The sequence below is a fragment of the Pinus tabuliformis genome, chromosome 3_1, assembly GCF_031772625.1.
Source record: "Pinus tabuliformis cultivar Carrire ecotype Pingquan chromosome 3_1, CPIR1, whole genome shotgun sequence".
NCBI lineage: Eukaryota > Viridiplantae > Streptophyta > Pinopsida > Pinales > Pinaceae > Pinus > Pinus tabuliformis.
The window spans coordinates 727980724-728003785 of NC_142301.1; positions in this window are offsets into that span (position 1 = coordinate 727980724).

Genomic DNA, 23062 nt, shown 5'->3' on the forward strand with positions numbered 1-23062 from the left:
TAAGGTACTAGAATAATTTCATCATTAAGTTATTATATTAAAAACACTAAAGTATAAAACACTTATTTATTTATTAATTAATTGAGTTTATTTAGGGTGGTTAGAAGGAATGATTGGTATCCTCCCCACCAAGGTTTCAATTCCTATAAGTGACAAGTTGAGCTCTTATCAGATATATTTTTGTAATGGCTTCTTGTTTGGTATGTTATGTCTCCTAACTTTTGGGAAGTTCTTTTAAAGAGTTCAACATTCATCCTTAATTCATATCTCCAAGGTCTCATCCATAGAAAAACTATATCTATAAAAAGTTATACTTGATCCTATCATGCATGACTTTAGGTGACCAACGATACCATGAAACATAGGGTGGCGCTCTCTAGTTAGTTGAGGCTTCTAATTGGATTACACATATATTCTTACTATAATTCTCTCTATTTGAGGGGAACTGTAGAAAAAACTTGTAGATTCACAAGCTCATGCAATCTACTAAAATAAGAGACAAGAATTTACTTATACTCTTTACAGTGGAAACCCATAAACATCGAGCAAACAATAATCAATAGAGGAAGAGAATCAAAGGCACATAACACAATAGATATCCGGGGAAAGCCATAGCTCAAAACCCCACTATCTGTTTTGTATTAATCCGGAAAATCAAGATGAAATACAATGCTTGTTCTCTCTAGAACAATCCCAACACTCAACAAATTCAATGTCCAACTCATAAGCAATCTCAAGGCCAAATATTAGCCAATTCACAAGCTCTCCAAGCGTCTATTCCAATGTGTAATTCCTATGAAGGATAGCTTGTATTTAAAGAGAAATAAAGCCTCGAAAAATAGTGAAATCCCTCAAGGATCAGTTCCTGATTGCATGCACTATCAGTGAAACTCAGAAAAATCTAAAACAAATAGTGAATTGTCCCTGTACTCTAGTCTCAACTGGGTCTTTCTTAGAATCAACATGCATGAGTTTCTAATGGTGGAATCTTCAGTTAACTAGAGTAGCACTAATTAGGTCACTAATGTCCCAATTAACCGTTTACTCACTATTAGTTCCTGAAACTGATTTGAACTAATTTAACTGGACTTAACTCAATAAAATGAGTTAACTAATTACAACTCATCTTGAACTCCTATAAGTTAGGGAGAACATATACATGTCTTCTAAAAGACTTCCAATTCGAATTTCCTAAATTAATTAAGTTAATTAAACTTAATTAATTATTTTCAAATTGCTATGAGAAAAGAATTATATTTTAATTCACAGTTTAATTCAAGGAAAAATTAAACTGGAATTTCTTGTTGCCATTTCTAAACACTCCTTCTCAACAAGAAAGGGATTACCCACTACCCTTGATCCTGTCTCTGTGAAACTCAAATTTACATCTTGGCAATGCCTTTTTCAAGATGTCAACATCTTGCTCCTCCGTGGGAATGTAATCTAACAACATGATCTGCCTCAATACACAATCTCTGAGATGATGATACCAGATATCTATATGCTTGGACTGATCATGAAAAACTGGATTTTTAGAGAGTTTGATACAACTCTGATTATCACAATAAATCATTGTCGGATCCATCTACTGACCAAACAAACCAACCAAGATCTTCCTCATCCAGATAGCCTCACATGCTGCTTGACTTGCAGCCATGTACTCTGCCTCTGCCGAACTGAGTGCAACCGATCTCTGTTTCCTGTTGTACCAAGAAACTGTCGTTGACCCAATACTAAAGATCCCTCCTTGCGTGCTTTTCCTGTTAGATGGACTCCCCACCCAATATGCATCGGTGAAACCTTGAAGCTTCACTCTCAATACATGCTTTGTCGCCTTACAATACAGGTTGATAGGCCTAACCATCGCTTGACTAAGCTGGTTAACTGCATAACACATATATGATCACGTGTTCACGAAATACATGAGTGAAACCACAAGCTGCTTGTAAACAATAGCTTCCATTACTTCTCCTGAAGTAACATCCTCCTTCCTCTAGTTACCAGCTAGTGGAGTCTCCATGGGTTTACTGCTCTCCACGCAGAATCTCCTGAGTATCTCATTGGCATACTTGCCTTGAGAAACAAAAAACTCCCCATCTACCTGCCATACCTTGATTCTAAGAAAGTAATGCATGAGCCCCATGTCCTTCATCTCAAACTCTCTTGAAAGGTCCTCCTTGCAAGATTTGACGAGATTCTCATCACCTGCCAGTATGAGATCATATACATAAAGGACAATGTTCAAAATATTACCTTCCACCACTATGTGATCCAGGTGGATATTGGTGGCTACCTGCCAATTCCACTTGGACCCTCACCATTGTTTCTTTCAGTTTTTTAGTTTCCTTATTTGTAGCACAATTTACTATTTTTGGCAGTTTTTTGGGTCCTGAACTTTCGGAGCCGTATTGGGGCCCAAAACAACATTTTTTGGGAAAAATGGGAGTAATGTTTCTCTCCCCAAAGTTGTAGTCCTCGGATATATCTTTCTAATGAGGTATTGTGCCTATCAAATGGAGATTGTATGCCAAAGTTACGACCCCAGGAAGTTGATGTACCAATTTACCCAAAACGGGGCCCATAGTTTGGTGCTTCATCTCGTAGGGTTAGGGTTTTAGATGTTTAGGGTTTTCTATTGTTTCTCAATAATAAATAGGCCTTCGAGCCTCATCGTAAGAGAGTTCAAAGGCACGTAGTCACCACATCTCTCCTCAGAGATAAGCTACCATCACCCGAGCTAGTTTATTTCCATTTCTGTTTGTAAGCATATTTCAGTATTTTACATTAATGAAATGAAGTATTATTTCTGTTGTATCTTTGTAGTTATGGTTATCTCTATAATTTTTTGCGTTCCTATTTAAATTCGGATCAGTGGTATCAGAGTGGTCTACTCTTTCTTTGTTTTTCTTTGCATGTCCCCAACGAGGTCGAGATACAAGGAGTTAGGGCTTGAACTAGTCAAACCTTTGCAAGACTAGCCTCACAAATCCCGACGGCCTCCCATGGCGGATGAAAAGAAAGATGAGGGGGCAGGAGATCCTATCAAAATCTTGCTTGAAGAGGCCCTCGAGCGACAAAGGAACGCGATGATGGACAACTTTGCCCAGATCCTTCAGTGGCTACCTAGGGGTGACACATCTACTTCCAGCAGCTACTCTGGAAGTGCCACACCCTTTAAGGTACAAGTTAACTTTGACATTCCCATATTTGAGGGTCAGATAGATGAAAACGTTGTAGATAAATGGTTAAATCTGCTAGAAGGGTATTTTTCTGTTCATGATTTTTCCGGCCGGGAAAATATTACTTTCACTCTTCTCAAAGCTGCCCCCCACATCAAGGACTGGTGGGAAACCTACTGCGAGCATAAGGATGAAAGTACGGCCTCACTTTTTTCAGCCGCACCCACTTGGAATTCATTCTGGAATGCCATCAAGGAGCAGTACTACCCTGTCAAAAGCTATGAGGATAAATACATAAAGTGGACCACACTGCGGTAGGGAAGGGACCAAGACGTGTCGGAGTTTACCAATATTTTTCATGCCCTTCGTACAAAGTTGGGTATCAAGGATTTTGAGTTGCATTTGGTACTCAAATGCCGCTGCTACCTACACAGGTACATCCAGGAGGAGATGGAGTTCCTCTACATCTCCTCGCTCGGCACGGCATACTGATACACTGTCAAGATCGAGTAGAAGTTTAAACAAAAGAAGTGAGACTTTGGATTTGCAAATCCAAAGCAAGGGAAAAGTGCCCCCAAACCGATGAACAAAGGACAAAGCCAAGGCCGGGTGGCCCAGGACAACCTGCCAAAGACATAAGAAAAGAATAACACCGTGATGCCAAAGAAGGACACAGGAAAGTGGTGTGAGTTCCATAAGAGCTCCACTCACAACACAAGTGAGTGTCGGGCCAAGCAGTCACTAGTGGCCGAGATAAAGCATTCAGAATCAGATGCATGTTTAGATTCTGAGTCAGAACCCAATAATGGGAATGACAAAGGGAAGCATATTATTGATGCGGAGCCCAACGCCATCGTTGCCACCATGAAGATCCAGAAGGAGGAACCTGAAGATCCAAAGGACGAGGAGCGCCTCTTCTACTCCCAGATGTGGGTAAAGGGCTCCTTGCTATAGTTCATTGTCGATAGCGGGAGTGAAAATAACCTCATTTCGGCAGAGGTTGTGAAGCGGCTAGGCTTACAACCACAACACATCCACAACCGTACACCATCAGGTGGCTTCACCAAGGATGGGATCTTCGCGTGAGCCATCAGTGTCGCCTTCCATACAACATCAAGCCCTTCATGGATGAGGTATTGTGTGACATTTCTCCCCTTGATGTTTATGATGTATTATTAGGCCAACCATACTTGTGGAAGTGACATACTGTATATGAGTCAAGGCCTCATGCTGTTATTGTTACTTTTGCAAATAAGTTGTATAGGATACCAGAGGTAGCACCGCCTACCGCCATCTCTTTGGTTACTACAAAACAATGCAGTAAGCTCATTTCCAAAATTGGAAAATTTGTTTTCTTGATGATATGCCCTCAAGGAAAGAAGAAGACGGTGGCCACGACCTCCAGACAGGGCCCCTTCGTACGACAACTACATATGGACAAGATCATGGAGGAGTACGAGGACATCTTCACCTCCCCCGCAGGGGTTCCTCTGAACTCTCAGGTCAAGCACTCCATCAATCCGACCCCAGGTGCGCCACTGGCCAATGGACTAATCTATCAGTGCTCCGTTTTGGAGAACAATGAAATCAAGAGGCAGATTTAGGAGCTGTTGTATAAAGGTCACATCCGACCAAGTTCATCGCCCTGTGGGAGCCCGATCGTGTTGGTACAGAAGAAGGATGGGACTTGGAGACTCTGTATTGACTATTGGGCACTGAACAAGATCACTGTCCAGAATAGGTACCTGATACCATGGATTGATGACCTTCTGGACCGATTGAAGGGGGAAAATATTTTAGTAAGATCGATTTGAAGTCAGGATATCACCAGGTACCAATCAAACCCTCCGATGTGTGGAAGACTGCCTTCAAAGCCAAGGAGGGCCTTTTCGAATGGTTAGTTATGCCTTTCAGGTTGATGAATGCTCCTACAACCTTCATGAGGCTAATGGATGACATCTTGTGGCCATTCACCAACTCATTTGTAGTGGTATACTTGGATGACATCCTGATCTTCAGCTAGAGTTGGGAAGAGCACCTCCACCACATCTGACAGGTTCTCCAAACACTGTGGCAACACAAATTATGTGCCAATTTGGAGAAATTCATTTTTGGCATGACCCAAGTTTAGTATCTGGGATACATTATTGATGAATAGGGGGTGCATGTGGATCCAACCAAGATCTAAGTCATTCAGGATTGGCCATCTCCAACCACTCTGACAGAGCTCCGCAGCTTTTGGGTCTTGCCAACTTCTACCGCATGTTTGTGTTGGGATTTCTCATATCACTTAGCCCTTGAGTCAAGTCACCAACGGAGGAGTGAAAGCAAAATTCTTTTGGTATGAATCTCAACAGAAGGCATTCACAGAGTTGAAACATCACCTCTGCTCGGCACCAGTGATTGCATTACCAGACTTGCAACAACCATTTGAGATCGAGACAGATGCCTCTAACTATTGTATTGGGGCAGTGCTTACTCAACACGGGCATCCAGTGGCATATCACAGTGAGACACTTTCAGAAACAGTCTAGAAGTATCCCACTTATGACAAAGAGATGTATTCCATTGTGTAGGCCTGTCGACAATGGAAGCATTACATTTTGGGGAAGGAAATGGTCATCCACACAGACCATTGGCCCCTGTAGTTCATACAGATGCAAGGGAAGTTGCAAAATGATCGCCATCAGAAGTGGTCCACATACCTGCAACAGTTCCATTTGAATATCAAGTATAAGAAGGGAAACACCAATAATGTTGCAGATTGCCTCAGTCGACCACTGATCATGGCGTTAACCACCATGCTAAACTCTTGTGGGCACGAGACTTCTGATTGGCCACTTCTCTACAAAAGCGACCCAGAATTCGGCCACACATACCAAACACTCTTGGAGGGTCAACATGTTCCATATTTTCACCTCCATGATGCCCTGTTATGACACCTAGGTCACCTTTGTGTTCCTTCAAGCGAGTGTGCCAAGATGATTTGGGAAGCACACTACAGTCAGGCTGCTGGGCATTTTAGGGTCAAGAAAATGGTGACAGTACTACAGAAGTATTTCTATTAGCTGAATCTTTGACAAGATGTTAGAAAGTACATCAGATCCTACACTGCCTTCGCCATTGCCAAACCGACCATCAAGAAGAAAGGCCTCTATACTCCGTTGCCTACCCCTAGTTGACCTTGGGAATCCATCTCCATGGATTGCATGTCTGGCCTTCCTTCTACTAAGCATGGAAACAACTGTGTTTTTATGGTCATCGACAGGTTCTCAAAGATGGCCATTATGGTTGCCTGCAAGAAGAATATCACAGCAGAAGCCACTGCTAAACTCTTCTTTGAACGAGTGTGGGTACACTTTGGGATCCCACAGTCTATCATCTCAGATCGGGACAGTAGGTTCCTTAGTACATTTTGGTCTAATCTTTGGTTGATGGTGGACACCAAACTCACTAGGTCCACAACCTTCCATCCCCAAACTGATGGCCAGACAGAGTTTGTCAACATGATGATCGTACACATTTTGCGCATGTACAAATCAAAGCATCCACGCACATGGGATGAGAGCCTCCCCTATGTTCAACACATCTATAACCAGGCTCTCCACAGCTCGACTGGCCACAACCCTTTTCAAGTGGGCTTAGGATTCCAGGCACAATGTCCCATTGATATGGCCATGTCATTTGCAGCTACTCAGGCAGATCCGACTCATGTCCAGTCCGAAATAGATAAGGCAAGCAACTTCATTGAGCACATCCAACATATCCACCAGCAGGTCCATGAAATTCTAGAGAAATCAAATGCCAATTACAAGCAACGACATGATCAACATTGGGTGCCACACAAGTTTCATGTGGGAGACAAAGTCTGGTTGCATTTGCAAAAGGAACACCTTACTGGAGCCTATCGGAAACTCAAACCACTCTGATATGGTCCTTACACCATTTCTAAGGCTGTGGGAGACAATGCATTTGAGCTCAACATTCCCCCATTCCTTGGCCTACACCCAGTGTTCAATGTGGACTGCCTTCAGCCATACTTTCCACCATTACTAGACACATCTGACATTGCAGAACAACTCACACCAACAAAGTTAAATCTAGATTGCATGGAACAAGCTTCAACTAATCAAACTATGGACACACAGATCAAGCACACTCGCCATCAGAAGATCCAACTGTATCGAGTTTCCAAAGTAGGTCAGCTCCTTCACCAAGGCAAGTGGCTCACCAGGGATCAAGTTCAACAGAAGTTTCCTCATCTCATGGAGGAACTCAATGCAATGGGCACCATTGATTCCTAAGGGGCGAGGAATGATCTAGGTAGATATTGGCGGTCACCCGCCAATTCCACTTGTACCCCCACCATTGTTTCTTTCATTTTTTTAGTTTCCTTATTTGTAACACATTTTACTATTTTTGGCAGTTTTTTGGGTCCTGAACTTCCGGAGTCGTTTTGAGGCCCTAAACAACATTTTTTTGGAAAAATGGGAGCAACATGGACACAAGGATGGATGTTTCTCTTCTCAAAGTTGTATTCCTTGGATAGATCTTTCTAACGAGGTATTGTGCACGTCAAATAGAGATCGTATGCCAAAGTTACGGCCCCGGGAAATTGATGTACCAATTTACCCAAAACGGGGCCCATAGTTTGGCACTTCATCTCCTAGGGTTAGGGTTTTGGATGTTTAGGGTTTTCCATTGTTTCTCAACAATAAATAGGCCTTCAAGCCTCATTGTAAGAGAGTTCAGAGGCATGTAGCCGCCGCATCTCTCCTCAGAGATAAACTACCATCACCTAAGCTAGTTTATTTCCATTTCTGTTTGTAATCATATTTCAGTATTTTACATTAATGAAATGAAGTATTATTTCTGTTGTATCTCTGTATTTATGGTTATCTCTATAATTTTTTGTGTTCTTGTTTAAATCCATATTACTATGTGATACAGGTTCGTATCTGCTTCACTCTTCGTGAAGCCCAACCCAGTGAAGGAGCTATCTATCCTGGCATACCAAGCACTATGTGCTTGCTTCAGCCCATACAACGCTCTCTTTAGTCGGCACGCATGTGACTCACGTCCAAGGTTTCAAAACCTTCAGGCTTCTCTATGTACACCTCTTCCTCAATCATGCCATTGAGGAAGGTAGTCTTCACATCCATCTGATGGATACTCCAACCCATCTATGTAGATAGTGCCAAAATAGATCTGATAGATGAGTACCTTGCAACAGGAGAAAAGGTCTCATCATAGTCAATCCCCTCTACTTGTGAAAAGCCATAGGCCACAAATCTGGCCTTATGCTTCTCCACACTACCATCTGCAGCTTGCTTTACCTTGTAAAGCCAACGGGAGCTCACAACTGACTTGTCCTCCGGTCTCGGGACCACATCCCAAACACTATTTCGAACTATGGAGTCATACTCCTCCACCATCGCATCAACCCAAACTGGCTGCTGCACTGCTTCCTAAAAGGAAGATGGCTTTGTCACAACACATGCACCCATAAGTGCCATGTATCCAGTGTACCTCTCTGGTGACCTCCTCTATCTGCACTGAGAAGAGGGTGCTCCCACATTCTCTCGTGCATCATCCAACAATCTATCAGCCTCTCTAGTGTGCTTTCTTCCCTCTTTGGAAGACTTTACCTAAGTGGATGTCTCCACTCCCAGAACCTCTGCATGTGGCTACTCCACATCAATCTGAGGCTCCTCAACCTTAGGAACTAAAATTTCCTCCTCTGCATGTAGCTCAAGCTCCCTCTCAAGGGATACTCACATGGCCTTCTCCTCATCAAAATTGACATCCCTACGAACCACTGTCATCTGACTGGTTTGCATGTACACCCGCTAATTGTGGGGAGTATCAGTGTACCCCACAAAGATCCCCAACTCTGTTGTTGGCTCAAGCTTCTTCCGTGCATCTTTGATCACATGGAAATAAGCCGATGACCCAAAAATCATGAAGTGACCAACATCTAGCCTCTTACCAGAATAAGCTTCCTCTGGTGTTTTACTCTCAAGTATCTGATGTGGACTGCGACTCTGAACATAAACCGCTATGTTGCATGCCTTAGCCCACAAGTGTAGTGGTAGGCCCTAATCATGCAACATCGCCCTTGCTACCCCTATTATGCTCCTATTCTTCCTTTCGACAACCCCATTTTGTTGAGGGTTATGAGGTGCTGTCAACTCTCATTTAATCCCTTCCGCTTTACAGAAGTTCTTAAACTCATTGGAGACATATTCTCCACCGTTATCACTCTGTAGAGCTTTAACCTTCTTTCCTGACTCTTTCTTGACCAATTCTTTGAATTCACTAAACTTTGTGAATGTTTGATCCTTTCTCTACATGAAAAATATCCAACATTTATGAGAATAGTCATCTACAAATATAACATAATACATGTGTTTGACGGTGGATACTATCGAGAATGGTCTACACACATATGAATGGAGTCTCTCCAAAATAGACTCTGCTCGACTGTCTTTATCTCCAAGGGAAGACTTGGTGTATTTTCCCAAAGTAAAACCCTTGCATGTATCAACTTTCTCAAGCGTACCTTTGGGAAGACCAGTAGAGATTTGCTACAATATCTTCAAAGCCCCATGATGCAAGTGGCCCAATCGCCTGTGCCACAACTCGCCGATGTCTCGGCTCAACATATTTTTCGCTTTTGAACTCAAAGCAACACAATCCTCTACCTCTATCTTATAGAGATTATGAACTCGAACCCCTATCTTCTTTACTTGACCCATGTCTATGTGTCGAAGTAACGCCTTTCCTTTCGAAAATATCACATCATAGCCTCTATCCTCAAGCATGGCAATGGATACCAAGTTCTTCATTAGTCCAGGTACATGCATAACATTCTTCAAGGTGAGTGGAGCTGCATGCTCCCTCTGAAAAGTAATAGTTCCCACACCAGTAACACTATACTTACTGTCATCACCCATCTCGATATGCATCTTGAGATCTTTCTCCTCTAGTTCGCTGAATGACTGTTTGCCGCCATTCATGTGGAAAGAAGCTCCATTGTATAAGTACCAGACACTTCCTATCATTGAAGACACCATGCATGCAATGAGGGAACAGTCCAATTTGAATTGGGATGCCAAACCCTCACCCGCCGCTCCTCCTGAGGACTTCTCCTTAGACTTATTCAATGGACAATTTGTAGCAAAGTGACCCATCTTGTGACAATGAAAGCATTTAACTTTTGTCATGTCCTTCTTCTTACCTCCATGATAAGAATCTGATTTGGAATGAGAAATTTTACCTTTCCCCTTCCTTGCCTTAATTGCTAAGGCACAATTCTCTTCATCATCAGTCTTTGATGAAGATCCATCCCTGGTGTTCCTCCTGATCTCATCCTGCATCAAATCCGACCATATTCGTTCCCAATCTGGCAGCTTCTCCCGACCATTGACAGAGTCCTAATAACTATGCCAACTCTTTGGAAGTCCAAGAAGAGCAAGGCTCACCATATCCTCCTCGGAAAATGTGATTCCAACACTTCCAAGTTCATCTCGACATTGAGTGAACTTGGTCAAGTACTTTGGAATCATCTCGCCTTTCTCCATCTTGATTTTACGAAGTTTATCCTTCAGTGCCAACTTCCTTTGATCACTGCTATTCTGATACAAGTCTGTCAATGTTTTCCACATAACATGTGGAGTTTCCTTGCCATGGAGACTCGAGACAATGTGGTCTCGAAATCCATCAAGGATTATCTACCTTGTCTTTGCCACACAATGCTTCCATTCGGCCAAGTTCTGTGCATCCGTAGCTGCTGGCTTGGGGACTTATTGATCAATGAATTCCTTCAAGCCATTATCTTCTAGCACAACCTCCATCCTGTCCCTCCAGGCTATAAAATTTGAGCTCCTTTCCAAGGCATACTCAAGCCTCAACCAATGGAATGTCATCTGCCGATCTTGAAGTATGTATGCAAATTCAACTTTCACTTGTAACCAAAAAACTCAAAACTTCGAAATCTCCTCTAGGGAGCTGATTTTAAATCAACGATATCTCCCTCATCCAAACTCCGATTCGGCTGATTTTTTTTGACTTTGGGTATCTTTTCCCAAAGAATCCAAATCTGCAATTTGTTTCTGAAAAAATTTCATAGAAATTATCAGAAATTCTCTACAAACTCTCGGCCCAAAAAAAAACCTTACTTTGATACCATGTAGAAAAACCTGTAGATTCACAAGCTCATTTAATCTACTAAAACAAGAGACAAGAATCTACTTCTACTCTTTACAACAGAAGCCATAAAAATCGAGCAAACAATAATCAATAGAGGAAGAGAATCAAAGGCACATAACACAATAAATATCCATGGAAAGCCACAACTCAAAACCCCACTATTTGTTTTGCATTAATCTGAAAAATCAAGATGAAAGTACAATGCTTGTTCTTTGTAGAACAATCCCAGCACTTAGAAAATTCAATCTCCAACTCATAAGCAAGCTCAAAGCCAAATCTTAGCCAATTCACAAGCTCTCGAAGTCTCTATTCCAATATGTAATTCCTATGAAGGATAGCTTGTATTTAAAGGGAAATAAAGCCTCTAAAAATAGTGCAATCCCTCAAGGATCAGTTCCTGATTGCATGCACTATCAATGCAACTCAGAAAAATCTAAAACAAATAGTACATTGTCCCTGCACTCTAGTCTCAACTAGGTCTTTCTCATAATCAACAGGCATGAGTATTTGATGGTGGAATCTTCAGTTAACTAGAGTAGCACTAATTAGGTCACTAGTGTCCCAACTAACTGTTTACTCACTATTAGTTCCTGAAACTGATTAGGACTAATTTAACTGAACTTAACTCGATAAACTGAGTTAACTAATTACAACTCATTCATAACTCATCCTAAACTCCTATAAGCTAGGGAGAACATATACATGTCTTCTAAAAGACTTCCAATTCGAATTTCCTAAATTAATTAAGTTAATTAAACTTAATTAATTATTTTCAAATTGCTATGAGAAAAGAATTATATTTTAATTCACAGTTTAATTCAAGGACAAATTAAACTGGAATTTCTTGTTGCCATTTCTCAACAGAAACCATAGAGTCGTGTCAATATTTCCAAGCAATCTTCAGGAAGAAATGATCTCTTTGTAGTTAAGGCATAACTAATTGGTATCTATTATGACTACCATTATGGACTTTCTAACGAAACATTGCACCATGATGCTCTGAAATGAGGAAAAACACTCTAACCTTTGACAACAAATAGAAAATATCTAATCTGATCTCAACAAGAAAACATTTGAACCCTCTTCCTTAAGAAATGAACTCACTAATAGAGTCCAAAACCCACTTGATCTTAATGTAGTTTTGTCCCCTAAGAAAAGGATTAGGAATTGGCGACTAACAAACTAAGTATATGTTTGCAAGTTGACATCAGTTGGATGCATTTTTTCCTATAAAAGAAACTCATCCATGTAGAAGGAATTATCTCCTTCAAGTTTGTGTAGTTATTTCTGAGCCAAGTGACCAGTGTGAGGTGGGAATTCACATGTGTTGAAGCACTAGACCCCAGGAAAAGCTGCACAAGGAAATAGGAGGCTTGGAGGGCAGAGGAGAAGGTTTGTGAGAAGCCTTTGACTGTCTATGAGCAACAGAGGGATTGAAGAGAGAGCAGGATAGCTTGTGAGCTGATTCTTTTTGTAATCCGACTATATTTCCACTTGTATGATAATACAGAGTTGGGGTTTTAGGTTGAGGCTTTCCCTGGGTTATTTCTTCTGTGTTATGTGTGATTGATTTCTCCTTATCAGTTATATGTGTTCTATTGATCTTGCTCATATTCGATTAAGCTTCCGCATAATTGTTTGTAGAAGTAGATCAAGTATTTTGCTTTAATATATTACATAATTTGTTGATCTACAACGAAAATTTCTACATGGTATCAGAGCTTGTTGATCTATAGAGAAATTTCTACAACTGATCCATCCTTGTGATCATTAATTCTATTTGAGCATTGATTAAGGCATGGATAAACCTTTCCATCTTGACTTATATTCCTAAGGGAATACCAACTAATCAACATTTAACCAGCCCTCTCTCCAAATGATAGTGGATCCTAGATCTCCTGTTTTGAAAAAGTAGATTGTCCATGTTGTTATAGAAAGAAAACCATTTCTTCGAAAAGAAAAATATCAACAATACAACCCATAATAACATAAACATCTATCATCATAAAAGTACCCATCCCAAAACTCTAAGCTAGAAATATATAATTATGTAGAAAAGAAGGCAAGAGAGTTCTCCATTGATTAGACAACCCCCAAATATTCTCGTAATTTTTTGGTTTGATAACGAAATCACAATAATTGATTCCATCTTGTATACCCCTTACACAAAATTAAATCATATAAGCGAGCCATAAATTAATTATCAAGAGCATTTGCAAACGACACTAACATCTATCTGTTTACATCAATATTAGTCCCCGAACCAAAAAGACTTAAAATATCATCACTTTTTGAATTTCCCATTCACTTATAAAATATCATTCATAAGCTAACACGTTCATCACCCTTTTAGCAAACACCCGTGAATAGAGAAAAGAAAAGAAGAGGTGATCCTTTAATTAAAACAACTATGTGACATAAGCCAATGTCTTGTTACAACTCATAAACACATAATCATGTTACAAGTTATATTTTAAAATGACTTGGTTTAAAATTTAAAATAATATTTTTGTTTGCATGTTTATGGGGGTGGTTATTATATGAAGAGGGTGATATTGGACATTGAACCAAGGTTTCCAATTTAAAGTCAAATTTTTAAATCCAAAACAAGAGCCATTATGACGACAGATTAATTGCATATAATATAATATGAAGTGAAGATTTTGTAAAAAATGAGTTTTAATAAATTTTGAAATAAAATTTATTTAGTTATTGTTTGATAAGTTTTAAAATTATAATGTTAATAACTAACATTAGTTTATAGTCTTAAAAACTAATATACAAATTATAAAAAGTATAAATTTAAAATATATATATATATATATATATAAAACAATATTTTGATATAGTTTTAAATGTTAGAATCACGACTTTGTTACATTCTCAATGTGTATTTTTACAAAGAAGATATTTTTTAACAATTAAATCATTTTGTCTAAAAGATTTTCATTAAGATCTATCTTAACACAAACTTAAGCATGTATGCACAAACTTGGGATCTGATTATATGTATGTGTCCAAAGCATTTTTAGCGTCCTCAACAACTAATAAACACTAGAAATGTAATGGGAAATTGGGAAGACTAACATAAACTGACATTCTAGTAATCAATATATTTTTGGGATCAAATTTAGGTAACCGAGTTATGAAAAATATCTTACTTCCCCAAAACAAAGGATCCTCCTCGAATCCTTGCTAATAATCAACAAGAACAATAAAAGAATCCCTTTGAGAGTAAAGAAATCGCACATTTCTTTGTCCACATTGATCACATCTAATGAACAATGCTAATGTAAGAGGCCAATACTCATTAAGGATGTTGATAATTGAATGTTTTTCATATATCACATGTAAATAACTTATTTTGTTTCATGATCTCTACCATCAATACAAAATCCTTAATGTTATAGATTTGGAAGTTGTAGGTGTCCCCAAACCTACAACTCCTCTAAGTAATTGCAATATCAAATTGATAATGGAATATTTGCTTGTAACATTAATAGCCCCATATATCAAATGTTGTTGATCTATATAAATCCCTTGTCTACACTCAAATTTCAACTTTATATTAAAATACAATCTACATGATGCACGCATAAGTAGATTTTTTTCTAAAGAGGGTCATAACCATAATTTCAAATTTTGCCTTCTTTTCTTCAAAACACCAAGCACCTTGTTGAATTATTTTTTTGTGGAACATTTTACTTGGAAACATTTCATAAAAAACATGCTAGTTACCTATAATAGATTGACATTGATTATGCATAAAAATTTTAGAAAAAATATTGTAAATTCTTAATAATTTGATTATAACACAACCCCTCCTAACCCACCACAAAGAAAGGATTAGATGGAGGTGGTTACTATGCTGACCATGGATCCAATGTAGTGTTATGGAAATGGGGTCTAAAAATTTCTATATTTTTCAACTTCCATAAAAATATCAAACATATGACATTAATGTGTTTGTCTCGTCAAAAAGATTCTGACGATATAAATTTTGTCCCGACCTGACCTCTACATCAAAAGTTATAGCCATTTAAAATTTGGATAATCGGTTATCACCACATCTTCAACCCTCCACGTAGCGCCCTCACGGTACCCATGTGATTATCCTAGAAATCCTCACACAACCTCTTGGCATTGGTGTGTTAGTTGTTGACCTGTTCATGTCCGGGGTCATAACACATAAATATGTCTATGTATAAATGAAAGTAGGTAGATGGCCTAATGTTATCTTCAATGAAGGCATGAGTGAAAGAAAGAAAACATGGATGAAACAAAACTACACATGGATGCAAAAATAGAATATCTACCTTAATGCCTATCCCACAAATAGCAAGGAGCTAAAGGATTTTGTTATGGAGAAGTTTCATAAAAAGGTATGAGGAAAAGAGTTGGGTAGAAAGAATAAATATTACATTGAGGAATTCAACCCTACGTGTGATCTAAAACAAAAAGAGTTCATTGGAGCTAGCATTTCGTGGAGGGCAAAGGTTCTTATAGCTCAATTAAGGACCAACTCACATCAATTTCGGTGTGAAACAGGACGGTGGAGAAGGCCTAAAGAAGCTTGGGAAGAACGGGACTTCGGTGTGAAACAAGACGGTGGAAAATGCCTAAAGAAGCTTGGGAAGAGCGGGTGTGTACATTTTGTACCTCCAGGGCCATGGAATCAGAAAAACATTTCATTTTGGAATGTGTTGCATTCAAAGACATCAGAGAAAGTTATGAGAAAATGTTAGCATCAGTTTCTTGGCATTGTCTTTTTAGCGAGGGGATTGTTGGAAGGTTGGGACAACTCATCATCAATTTGAATCAAAAAAAGATTGAATTGTAAAAAGCGAAAAACAGAGAACTAATGGTCTCATAGACTATTTTTAGTCTCATGGACCTTAAAATATCATTTCATTTCATTTCCTCCCACACAATAATCGTAAGCAGGTGCAGGATCAAACCCTATATATGTTTCTAGTCACAGGTTGAACAATGTTATAGTTGGTGGTTAGGCTCAGACCCTATGTATTGTTCAACTCCCTTCTGTTCATTTAACTTTGACCAATTATTTTATGCATTAAGCTCATAATATGAGAAGTTCAACACTTACAATGAATACACACACATATGTTCTCTATAGGTTAAATGTGTGTTTTTGCATCACAATAACTAGCATGACAAATTCCATGCACTCATTCATTCATTTTTTGAGGTCGACACATCTCATTAAACCAGTTATACCATTGAACTCACTAGTATCGTGAGGATGACACAAAATTCCTGTACATGTTTATTGTGCCTCGAGATCACCATGATCTCAGCTCAAACATTAAATTTAAAATTTAATTAAGTTGACAGAAGTCCTCATATATATGCACGATAATTAACCATACCAACATACAATGGTATTACCGAGTGCATACAACACTCACATATATGGTTATATATGTGTATTTCCTACTTAAGGAACATTAGTGCAAAACCACAACAACAAGGCACCAATTATCATAATCTCATTCCTTTAGCCATAGGAAACCATGCACCTTTCATGCAAATAACATATAATTAACTTTACAATATATACATACATTTCATGGAATATGTTACAAATGAAGAGACTTAGCTTGAATTTAAAATTGAAGTGGGAAACTAAGTTAGGGACAAAAACTCTCCACCCAACTATAAATAAGCTGCAACTAGTCCTCACTTGCAATTGTCACCCCCAATTCAGATTCTGGAGATTGGTATGGTTTGCTCAAGGGATTGAATACCAATTGTTGGTTGAAACAGGGACTCCAAGTGTCCTCCCATTTCCACCCACCAACCAAATAACAATAAACTAAATATACAGGGAATTGAGAGGCCTACTACCTCCACCCTCAAGCAGTTCAACAACCGGTACACTTCAAGGAGTCTAGAGGCTTCACCTTCATCTTGACGACTTGTAGAACATGGTTCCACCCACCAAATAGAATCTAGAACCCACTACCAAAACAAGATGAAACCAAGCAAAGGAGACTCCATAACTTCCCTTACCAAGAGTCCAAGGACTAAGACTTCAACCTAGGTTGCGAAGGGTATCTAGAGAAGCCCATCTCCACCCTCCATCCCCCCCGAGGCACCTTGAGTGTTATCCTCATTTGGAAAAAATCCTTCTCATTCTCCTATTACTCAACCAAGTTGTAGATCTTCTCTGAGTGATGTAGATATTCCATAACTCCTCCATGCTACAAATGTCTTCAAAAAAATGCCTCTTGACCACCGATGTGCACCACTTTTCTCAACTGTCCAAATAATTTCCCTCCTCCCTCACGGTGGTGTTGTTCTCAGTGATTGTGTCTGCTTTTGTGTGCTTATTGTTCTCGATATGATGTATGAGCTTACTTCCTGTCCTTTTTTTTTGTTCAGATGATCACCCTTGTAGTTATGAGTGTGTTCTCTTCTCGTCGAGACAATTCTCTTTTGCAGTTGACATTGACCTTCATGTCCCTTACCATCAACACAACTTAAAACCATAATACATTTTGTCCTTCTCTATCTTGCCACTTCTTCCAAGAAAGTATGGGCCCGCATCCTTCTATTCCAATTCCATAAATTCTGAACACCAATCCATTAAAAGAACAACAACAAGCCTTCAATGGTTGTCCAAAATAGTCCAGTTTTTCTTGCAACAAGTAAATTGAACATCCCAAGCAAGTAACCATCCTCAGTCCCTAGAATATATGTCTCTCACTCAACCCATTTTAATTTAGAAATCAAAATACATGAAAATGTTTACATGGCATTCATAAGCAAAATATAACCAGGGTTATCACAAACCCCTCCCCCTTGGGGGAACATAATCCTCAATGTTCTTTGTCCATATACAACACAAAAAAAATGTTTAAAACTAAACGTACTACTTCAAGGATATTTATATACACAACTCTATACAATATTTATATGTGTATGTGTGTGTGTGTGTGTGTTTTCTTCAACCAACAAACAAAAATGGATATGGTTCCCACATTAGGCATTTTCCAAGTGGCTTCCTTAGGCCCAAAGTGCCTCCACTGCACTTTAACTTGCTCTATTGCTTGATTTTAGAGCGTGAGGCTCCTCTGGTCTAGAATGCATAGTGACTCTAGTTGTAACGCTCATTCTAGTTCCACCTGTAGCACAAACCATTCAATCACATGATTAGAATAATGTACATATATTTTAAGAAAATAAACATGGAAAACATCATGGAATTTTACTGATGGAGGTAAGGCCGACCTATAGGCCATTGGTCCAATTCTTTCAAGTATTTCAAAAGGCCAAAAAAACCATGGTACCAATAGTTGGTACATGACCCAATCTTCAAAGAACTTTTCTTGGGTATAACTCTCAAGTAAACATTTTCCCCAACTTGTAACTGCTTATGCACCCTATTCTGATCTGCATAGCTTTTATGCTTGTCATTTTCCACCTTTAAATTCTTCCTAATGATCCAAAATAGATCCAAAAAACCTTCTAGTATTCAAAAATAAAAAACTATTGTAAGGGATGAACTTTTAAAAATGGCAGATTACACTATCAGGTAAGAAAAATGTGAAGAAACAGCGAAAAATAGACCTATAGGAGGCTTGAACCATGATGCATAGGAGCCGTCAGATTTGGCTGATCAACGGTCCAGATCCGATCAGCATATCACAATCGAAGATGGAAAGTGGAGGCTATTGGAGGCTACCATATGAAAGTTGCGACAGCGATTAGCACGAGTCAACGAGGACCGTCGATCAAGTGCGCAGATCGACGACCCAGGTTAACTCACAATATCGCATCGGCAACGTACAAGGGAGCGCTTACCAAAGGCCCGGGGACTATGCGATATGCGATTGCGATATCGCAATATCACATCGGAGCGATATAAAGGAGTAAGGCTAATACAAATGCGACGTACGATAGCCGAACCCGATGGGATTATAGATGAAGTTTAATATATTTTGAGTTCCGGAAAAAGGGGTTTTTCTATGTATTTTGCATTTTCATTAAATAAACGAAATACAAAGGAAATGTGCCCAATGCGATGAAGTCGGACCCGAAAGGGTTTATAAATGTAGCTTTATATTATTTGAAGTCCGACATAAAGCCATTCATCGGGATTTTCATTGTTTTAATGTATTTTTCAAATACAAAGGAAACCACAGCACACGTGCACTTGCGACTTGCAATAGCGATCAAAGGCAGACCCGATAGGAATCGAGGGCAGAGTTAATGATATTTCAGGTCCGATAAACGGTAGATTGGCAGACTTTCCCATGTTTTTGTGTATTTCTTTGTGTAAACATAGAATGACTATTTTTTGGATTTTCAAGTGTCGATGGTCCGTTCCATTGTAGAACAAGTGGCCACCGTCCCTGAATACGTTTAGCAATGATTGCTTAACACTCAGAGGAGATTTGAGCAGACAGAGGCCAGGAGCCAGAGAGCCGAGAAGAGGAAACAAACGGACAGTGCCGATTGGCTTAAAAGCCACAGAATGACAGAGATAGAGGCAAGGAGTGTTGAGACAGAGAAGAAGACAGAGACAGAAAGCGAGAGGGAGAGTCTGTGTACTCAGAGAGACTTGATGGATTCAAGTAAAGTCGTGTTGTTTTGTATCTATTGTGTTGAGACTCAAATCGAGCTCATTTTTGTAAAACTCTGCTCTTGAAGACATAATAGAGAGGTCACCACTGAAGGCTGGAATAGGAGACGTAGCCGAGGAGTTTTGGGTGAACTCCATGATTATTTTTTTGTGTTATGTGTGTGTGTCTATTATGTTTCTTTAACTTCTCATTGTCTATATTATTCGCAATCTTATCAATCCGTTGCACTAAGTAATATAGGAAAATCCATGCACATGAGTTTGTAATACCTTAATAATAATCTAAGATCTCATTTTCAGATCAAGTGGTATCAAAGCTTTTGGTTTTTGGTTTGTTAAGGTTAAACAAGCTTGTGCTGGACCTTTTTGAATGCTAACCAGGTCAAAGCTCAAACTGGGAAAAGGAGAACTTATTGAGGCCAACCCAGAAATTGGAAGAGTCCATCCAAGGAGGAGAATGGCATAAGAAACTTCATTGAAATCAGAATCTTAGTTCATGGACAGTTTTATGGCCATGAGGGCCATGGTGGAAGAGATGTATCGGGAATTTAAGAAGGATCGAGGTGAGAGCACTTCAACACCCAAAAAAGACAAAGGAGCAGAGGAACCTTCTCTAGATGCCCCTCCAGAGGGCAAAGGGAAAGGGGAAATGCCTCCTCCATCATCTCCTCCACAATCTCCTTCATCATCCTCATCTCCTAGCCCTGATAAGAAAAAGAAGAAGACTTCTTTGATTAAATTAGATGTAAAATTTGATTTGTCAATTTATGATGGGGAATTAAATGCAGAAAAGCTAGATAATTAGATTAGACAGATTGATGTATATTGCAGGGTGCAGAACATTGATTCAGAAAGGAGAAAGATTCAGCTGGTTAGCCTTCGCCTTGGAGGAACTGCACTAGTGTGGTGGGAAGGCAGGACACAAGTTGATTTGAAGAAGCATGGTAAAATTCTTTCTACCTGGAATGAATTTGTTTCTGCCATTAAAAAACAATTCTATCCACTAGCTTATATGCAACAAGCAATGATGAGTTGGCAAACTCTTTGCCAATTAAAGGGCCAAAGTGTACAATGTTAGAGAATTATATATTACAGAGCAATGGAACACATAAAATATTGCAGAAATATAAACACAGAAAATGCATAAAACAAGGGAGACACAGATATACGTGGTTCACCCAGTTTGGACTACGTCCACGAAGAAATAGCCAGTCCTTCTTTTTATATTATCCATCAAACTGAAGAGATACAACCTACAACAAATTTGTTGTAATTCCCTCTTCGCTCTCAATCTCCTCTCTCTTCCTCACTCAGAATACAAATATACATAGACGCAATACAATTCCATCATATATAGCGAGGGGTTGCCTTCTAGGGCAAAAAACCCTAAATTAAACATAACTTCTGCCATCAAATCTCTGCTTAATGAACGGCCCATATTGACTACTAAATTACAACATTTTACAAGGCAATTTTACATCTATTCTTAGCTTCAGGGGCGCTGCCCCCAATACCCCTATCAGGGGGGGGGGGGCGCTCCCAAAGTTCGTAGCTGCCCCCCTTGGACCCCCCCTGCAGCGAATATTTTACAGGCGGTGTTGCTGCCCCATTACGAGCTGGGGTCCAATGCGGCGATACCTTTGAATACAAAAGATAATCAAGCTCCAAACACAACAATCTCCCACTTGGAGACTGATTATAGCAACTCCACCGCTGCTTCATTTGCTGGACAATGACTCCACTTTGGACCTGCCTGTTTCTCATCTTCTTCATCATACTTGAAGACCAATTGAAACTGAGAAAATTCTCAGTTTCTCCCTGGTTACAACTTTTGTTAACATATTTGCAGGATTCTGGCTAGTGTGTATCTTTTCCAGCTTCAACTGTCCATCTTCCAACGCTGACTGTATGAAATGGTACTTGAGTTGTATATGTTTAGTCTTGGAATGAAATGCAGAGTTCTTTGCAAGATGTATGGCACTCTGGCTGTCACTGTATAACTTGCCCAACTCCTGCTTCTTACCCAATTCATCCAGAAACCTTTGTAACCAAATCATTTCTTTACTAGCCTCTGTAGCAGCAACATACTCTGCTTCTATTGTTGAGAGTGCAACAATACTTTGTAGTTTTGAGACTCAACTGACAGTTGTTCCACCTATAGTAAACACATACCCTGTTGTGCTCATCCTGTTATCTCTATCACCCACCATATCTGTATCAACATATCCCTGTAGAGCAATGTTTGAACCACCAAAGAATAATGCTTGATTTTTGGTACCTCTCAAATACCTGAGAATCCACTTCACCGCCATCCAATGTTCTTTTCCTAGATTATTCATGTACCTGCTTACAACTCCCACTGCATGTGCAATATCAGGCCTTGTGCAGACCATTGCATACATTAAGCTTCCAACTGCTAATGCATATGGAACTTTAGACATATGAGCCATTTCTTCCTGAGTTTTGGGAGACTCCTCCTTACTTAATTTGAAATGGCTGGCCGTAGGTATACTAACTGGTTTTGCATTCTACATATTAAACCTTTTCAACACCTTTTCTATGTACTCACTTTGAGACAATGTTAATTTGTGATTCCTGTCTCTAGTTATTCTCATACCAAGGATTTGTTTTGCAGCACCCAAATCCTTCATTGCAAATGAGTTTGCCAATTTTGTTTTGAGCACATTTATTTCCTGCATGTTAGAACCTGCAACAAGCATGTCATCTACATACAATAACAATATAATATAACTGCCATCATTTTGCCTTTTGAGATAAACACAATGATCAGAGTGACATCTACTATAACCTTGTTCAGACATAAACCGGTCAAATTTTAGATACCACTGCCTTGGAGCCTGTTTTAAGCCATGCAAGCTCTTCTTTAACCTGCACACTAGTTTCTCCTTCCCTTTTACCTCGTATCCTTGTGGCTGCTGCATATATATCTCTTCCTCCAAATCCCCATGGAAAAAGGTTGTCTTTACATCTAACTGCTCAAGATGCAAATCTTCAACTGCTACTAGACCTAAAATAGTTCTGATTGAAGTCATTTTAACAACAG